The 6,799-nt window shown below is 37.4% G+C and overlaps 1 protein-coding gene and 1 long non-coding RNA gene across 3 annotated transcripts in view; one reads left to right on the forward strand and one right to left on the reverse strand.

The window, feature by feature from the left end:
• The window catches only part of LOC124619279 (trafficking protein particle complex subunit 12), a 140,717-nt gene extending 140,198 nt beyond the window's left edge, over positions 1-519 (reverse strand). The window contains exon 1 of one of the 2 annotated variants that reach the window (XM_047145548.1): positions 362-519. The gene's annotated coding sequence lies outside the window, so the exon portion shown is untranslated. The other variant, XM_047145549.1, reaches the window with a different exon arrangement.
• On the forward strand, positions 344-1,640 carry LOC124619280. Its single transcript, XR_006980066.1, has 2 exons — positions 344-568; positions 1,456-1,640. It is a non-coding gene; the product is annotated as an uncharacterized LOC124619280 (long non-coding RNA).
• Positions 1,641-6,799: the final 5,159 nt, after the last annotated feature.

Below are 6,799 nucleotides of genomic sequence, written 5' to 3' on the forward strand. Positions count from 1 at the left end.
CAGAAGAAAGAAGGAAATTACAATTGAATTACCATTCAATAACAATGATTATAAATAATTTGGACGCACAACATTTTTCCGATATTATTTCCGTAGCTCATTAAGAACAGGAATAAAACGGAGATTAAATGTTAAATATGTAATTATTTGTCTGAGATTTTTACAACTGCTGTCATTCACCTCAGTCAAGTGAGTGCTCACGGTTTCTGTCCATTTTAATTATAATTGACAGTGCCCGTAGCTGTCAAATGTGTACACAGTCTCATCGAATCGAATCCAACTGTGTTTGCAAACAGATACGATGACAATTGACTATAACTGTTGTCAGGTGAGTCATATTTGACAGCCAGCTATTACTTACAAATATGTAGTTTTGCTGCTTTTCGCTCGTTGGTAACTGTTCCCAAATTTCGGACTGTTGCAACACAATTAATGCTTTTATCTTCGACGCTTTCAAGGCCTTCGCTTGTTATTTCGTCACAGCGAGAAGCAAAACATCATGGCGAAAGAAGCGCAATGAGGAGCAGCAGGTAGCTGTTCAGAGCATTTACCTTCAGTATTTGGACAGGTAAAGGTGTCACGACGATGCGTTGTACGTAAAGTGTGCTGTTACCTTACCTCGTACATACACACAAACCTGTCGTGCGATTTTCCAAGTTTGTAACAATCTTTTGACGCTTTAAGCCTTTTCGTTTCTTTATGTTAACTTAAATATGATGAGCGCAAGTTCGATATTTGCATATTATTGAACACAAGTGTCGACAGTGAATAGTTTGTGCGACTTTGAATTGTGTCTGTTTCGTTGTGAAATTATTTTTTCGGCCTTAGTTGGTTCCACCATTGGTTGTGTAAAATGTAAACATTGATTCTGTGGAGGTTTTAGATTGACAGGGGATGTGAGTTTTCAGTGATTTAATGTTACTTACGTTCGGTGTGTGGAATGCACGTGTTTGCCTGAGGCCATCTGTTTCAATTTTGCTCAGAATTATTTGTTGCACTTGGTCCACCTTCCCAAACCACAAACCAAGCTGGTGCTGCATTTACACATTTTTTTTATTCATTCTGATAATGCTGGAAGCCATCTCAGAACAAATGTCAGCACATGTACAGTATTACTGCTTACTGATTTTCATAAGTTGTGTATGTGCAGTGGCAGTGACATAGAAAAAGTCCTACATTGTCTCCAGATTTATAGATACTTTTTTGTAATTTCTTTCTACTCTGCTAGTTGCTTTAGGATTTTATTTGGCTTGTCCTCTGCATCTTTTAATGTTTTAATAATTTACTGTTATTTGCCCATTTAACCCAAGAATTTTCTTGTTGATGTCTGTGATCACAAGAATTATTGTATGTTACTGTGTCGCTGCTTTAAAAATTGGGTTTTCACTACATGTTTCATTGAAGAAGATTAACTCAATGCTATATGATCCTGGAATGAAATATCTTACATTGCAGGTTCTTGAATAGTGGTTGATCAGGAAGAACACATGCTGTAGCAATAGGAATAAATTCCATTGTCACAATACTCAGCTAAGGAGAAAACATTGAGGGGGTGGTTCAACCTCATAATTTAGAGTACCTTGGCTATTTCCTTGACCAACACTCAGAAACTTACATTAATAATGGCACCGAGAAATAAGGAGAACAACGGTGGACACAAAAAAGATGGCAAGGGTAGAAGGAAAAGTGAAGAGAGGTGCAGTGGTAATAGCAGTGGAGGAGAAATTACTGAAGATGATTATAGAAGACGCAGAGACCGCAATAATCAAGTAAGTGTTAATTAACATAATCAATTTGTATAATTGCTGACCTGAAGCTATTGCACTCCTTATTAGTATAAACTAGTTTGCAGAGAACTTAACATTAAATGGTCAATTGTTTAAGAAGTTTCAATTGTAGTTATTGAAAAATGTATAGATTTTTCCTCGAAACTTCTATAAAACTATGCATATCACAAATTTCTTCTGTAGAAACTATCATTCAACTGTTTAATATATAAAGATTATTGTTGTCATGTTGTTTGAAAGTTTGTAGCAAGTGGAATAATCAATCACTGTGATGGTGTAGAAAAGTAAGACTTAATTCATAACAAGGCCTGTTGATTTAGCTGTGACTTTGTGATCAGTTATCTTGCGTCTTCTTGACATCTTGTACAGTGTAAGCCTGTGATACTTAGTTTGCAAGTTAACTCTTAGACAATGTTACTTTGCCTTGGATCACCGTCACATGACAATAGTGAAGATGTCGTCAGACACTAAAATAGAGGTGAAAGTAGCTTGTCTGGAATTTGGCCTAGTACTTTAACTGTTAAATATGTGTGATGTTTTTGAGATGTAGTAGCAGGAATAATTGTTTTGTGAATAATAGAAGTAATCTAGTTGAAGCACGTCACTACAAGCTACAGAAAAAATATAGACTTCGTTCAGTGGCATAATTTTGTAGTGTGTGACATTGTACATGCACAAACAGGAGACCAGGGAACATCGGGTATAATGATGATCTGTAGGGTAGTGTGAGGTCCTTGTATAAAATCTTAGGTGTGGTGACATAATGATCTGTACCATGTCCTGATGTCTCACTTGAGTTCAGAGATGGTGTGGTTGTATATTGATGCAGCATTATTAAATTCAATTAATTTGTTGAGGTAGCCTCTTATTCTTTGGGGAGTTTCTGGGATTGTTTTCAAAGAGTTTGTGACACTAAATCACATTGTATTATTGCACAAACTGTCCCATTAAAAAACCATTTAGATCGGTGAAGGTGGCCTTCTGCAAACTACACACAAGCTTGAAAGTAATGTCTGGTATTGGAATGTCAATGTAGTCTCTTGATAGTGAAGTTCTTTGAGGCAGACCAAATTCAAAAACAATGTGCTCCAGTGGAAAGCAAGTGAAACTGTATTAATTCCCAAAACAGATAAGAGGATTAATACTAGTGATGTAGGAAACATGATAAATGTCGTAAACATCACGATTCTTATGTAATATGAGTGGCTGTATCTTTCCAAATGGGCTAAGTTACAGATCAGTCTGTCAAAGGTTTTATGATTTGCCAACTTAACAAATAAATATGCACCAAAGACTTATGTCACAGGAGCCATGAACATTATGGTCAAAGCTGACAACTAGTATCAAATATTCCTTATGTTCATTAAGAATACTAAAACTTGTAATTCTGTATGGAATCACACAACGATGACTGCAACATGGATTGACTCGCTCTACTTGAAATCCTTCCAAGCGAGAGAATGGCTTTAACGTGGTTTTCCATATGTACTTTGTTGATCCTGCAAGGGATCTGTAAATTCAAAGTATACATTAATTAGAGATGGGCAGATCATAGAAACTTAATTTACACACTGTAGTAACAATAAACAATCACAACGTTATTAAATGCTGTTTGGGCTTCTGCCAGCTTCAAATCAAATAAATTATAAAAGAAGCAGCTAGTTCTGAAAAAAAGAATGCTGCTTTCTCAGTTATATTAAGTAGTTGCTCTTTGTCTCCTATTAGGAGCTCAATATTTACTAGTGCTTTTTAAAGAAAACAGTTACCTACACCGTTGTTTGGATAACGAAATGCGTAACTGTTGGAGCACATGTTACTACAGACGTCACAGGCGTACTACGTGCCCAAGTATGTGCCATGAACAATGAAATCTTAATTATGTGCAGTAATTGAAAGCCTGAAAACTGTTGATGATCCATGATTAAAGTAGACAGTAATGTTTTGGGATTGTTCAAAAACAAAAATTACAGTGTCATCATTAAAATCACTTACCTAATGTTGATAATAAATTCCGCTTTGATCATCATACATGTGTGAAAATATTGTACTTGCAAAGAATACAATGCAGTAGAGTTTCGCACTACATTACACAATTTTGGAGCAAAATAGTCTTGAATTGGTTTTTGAGGTAGCACGTCTTTTTCATATGCACATTGTCAACTTGTTAGAAGAGGGACGCTCTTCTTGCTATTCCAAGTAGTCCAGTAACACTTCGGCCCATTGAAGTGATCACGTATGACAGTCACTGTTTTTGGAATTAGAGGAATGGTTTCATCTTTGTCACTGTCTTTCACCACCTCAGATTTCCTGTATACTAGCTGAAAAATATTACTGTCACTCTACATCTCATGACTTGATTCAGTTGATATCAAATTGTTCAAAAATATTTTCTTTGCAAACAGTTTCACACCCTGGAGTACTACTCAAAACAGAAAGTAACATTGCTAATGAGCATTTGTCGTCGTCCATACATACATACATACATACATACATACGTACGTACGTACGTCCGTACATACTGATTTCACCAATTTTAGGATTCGTGATTTTCCTTGGCTTGGCTAGGGTTGATTATTTTACCTTCAACAGTTTATAAATTACGTCCAACACAGTTACTTCTTTCCAAAATATCTGAAGATTGCTGCCCTCGTCAACAATTTTTTTTTTAGCATATTTCTTCTACAAATTTTCTTTGTCACAATGACACTATGATCCATTGGCTGAATTAAGGCTGTCCCATTAGGAGGTAAATATTTCACAGAATACGTGGCAGCCAAGGGTGTGTGTTGTATTTTTATTTTATTTCCTCAATGACTAGTTTTGACAGTTTAGATGTCATCTTTTGATCTTCTGGAAGTATTATTGTGCATGAAGTGCACAAAGGAGCCTTTCCTGATGTGCCATAGCTATAACGGCTCTGTTGATGAACTCTCCTCCACTCTGCGGCACACTGATGGTGCTATGAAGTTTTTATTTACTCTGTTCTATGTATTTCACAAGACAATGTCACACCTTTGTTTTATAAGCAGAGTGCCCTCGTGTTATATTTGTGCGATTCAAGCACAGTAATATTATTTCCAGAAGACCCAAAGATGACACCTAGACTATCAAACCAGTCATCGAGGATATAAAATAAAAATATTATAACGCATGACCTTGGCTGCCGGATATTTTTATTTGGCAATTATCAGATCACACCCAACATCAGGTGCAACTTATATAAATATTTTGCAGATATCATCACGTCATCAAATTTGTGAACGTTTTTGCTTGGATGCTAAGGAGCATTGTTCAGTAACAATACAGCACTTTCAAGTAAACCATTAAACATTAAATGTTCTTGCACCTGTGGCACAAAGCAATTGAGGAACCATGCTTGAAATATTTTTCAGACTGTCCAGGTCACTTTCTCATGAGAATAATGGACAGGCAAATTGTACATGTCTTTTCCTTTGAAATGACACTGCTTTTTTCGGCTTTACGTATAACACCAATCTCATCTCTCTGTGATCCCATACCATCAGCACAACAGTTATGCTTTCCTTGATTGACTTATAACCAGGTGCGCTGCACTCTGTCTTGAAAGCTAATGTCTTTGTTGGTAGTCACTTCCAAAACAACCTGATTTCGTACACATTGTGTATTTGCTCCAACTCTAAACTTTCTTGTGCATTAAACTCTTGGAAATTATTACAAAATTTAGCAGCAGCAGCTGCATTATCACAGCTTAACTTTCCTACTTGGACAGCGCTCTCCTGGATAGTATGATACTTTGAAATCTTGTTAACCAGTCATAAGATGCATTAAAATTTTCTTCTTTACGTACTGCACGAATATGTAATAATAATGGAGGTCCTATTTTAAAAAAAAAAAAAAAAAAAAAAAAAAAAAAAAAAAAAAAAAAAAAAAAGGGCAGTTGATATCCGTTTGACCTATGGCAGCACCATCTGGTTTCCCCCTTCAAGCTAGACAAGTTTCGTTCTTTGAAGTGTTTTTCGTTTGTTGCTTATTTCGTGAGATATTTGGCCTGGTCACGATCAATGGACCACCCTGTATAAACTACTTTCGAAGTGCTGAAATGTGCTAGAATAAATACATTTTTTATAAGAACACTGCACTGTACAATGTTCTTGTAATGAGACAGTCGTAATTCCTGAAATCCATCACCGGTGAGACTGGATCCAATGGGCAGGGCTTGCACGTTAGTGGGAAACAATGGGCTTCAGATCGGCAGGCCCAATCTGTTAGAGATACATGCAGAAATGGCCTGCGGTTCTAGCTGATTGTGGAAGTCCACTCGAGTGGCCGGCTACTCATGTGTCACAGGCTTCATGTTGATGAAATGAGACCGCAATACTCAATTCATGCAACAGATAACTTGCGCAAATACTCCAAGAATCAATACTAATGAGGGTAGGTAACAACTCACCGTAAAGATGATCGATGAGCCGCAGACAGGCACATAGAAAAGGCAGTCACACACTCACAGCTAAATTTTTGCCCGTAGCCTTTATCAGAAAATGAGAACACACATACATTCACACAATCAATCCGACACAGCTCATTCGGACATGACCGCTGTCTCCAGCCACTGCGTCAATAGCCTCTGAGAATCAGATCGAAACAAACCACCCTCACACCTTCCTGCCTCTCACCGGCAGCTGCTTGGCTAGTGGCAAGAAGTGGTGGCAACAATGGCTGCAAGCTGATGGGAATGGTAGGAAGGGAAGAAGCAGTAAGAATGAGGGAATAGGGGCAAAGCTCACATACTCTGCTGCGCCCAGCCAGCGACTATGCACGACACCTCAGTAAACAAACCATTTCGTCTACTGAGACAAAAATGAGATTTTTTCCTTCAAATTTCTCAGATATTTCCCTGAGTTCTCTGACACATCTGAAATTCCCCGACTTCCAGAACTTGTGGCAACCCTGTGTGCTTTTTAGAGATGTCTGTTCTTCAACTGAACAGCCTACTGTGGTATTCAGTACTGCACTATCTACGTAGCCAGACA

Source organism: Schistocerca americana, chromosome 6 (assembly GCF_021461395.2).
Source record: "Schistocerca americana isolate TAMUIC-IGC-003095 chromosome 6, iqSchAmer2.1, whole genome shotgun sequence".
Taxonomy (NCBI): Eukaryota; Metazoa; Arthropoda; class Insecta; order Orthoptera; family Acrididae; genus Schistocerca; species Schistocerca americana.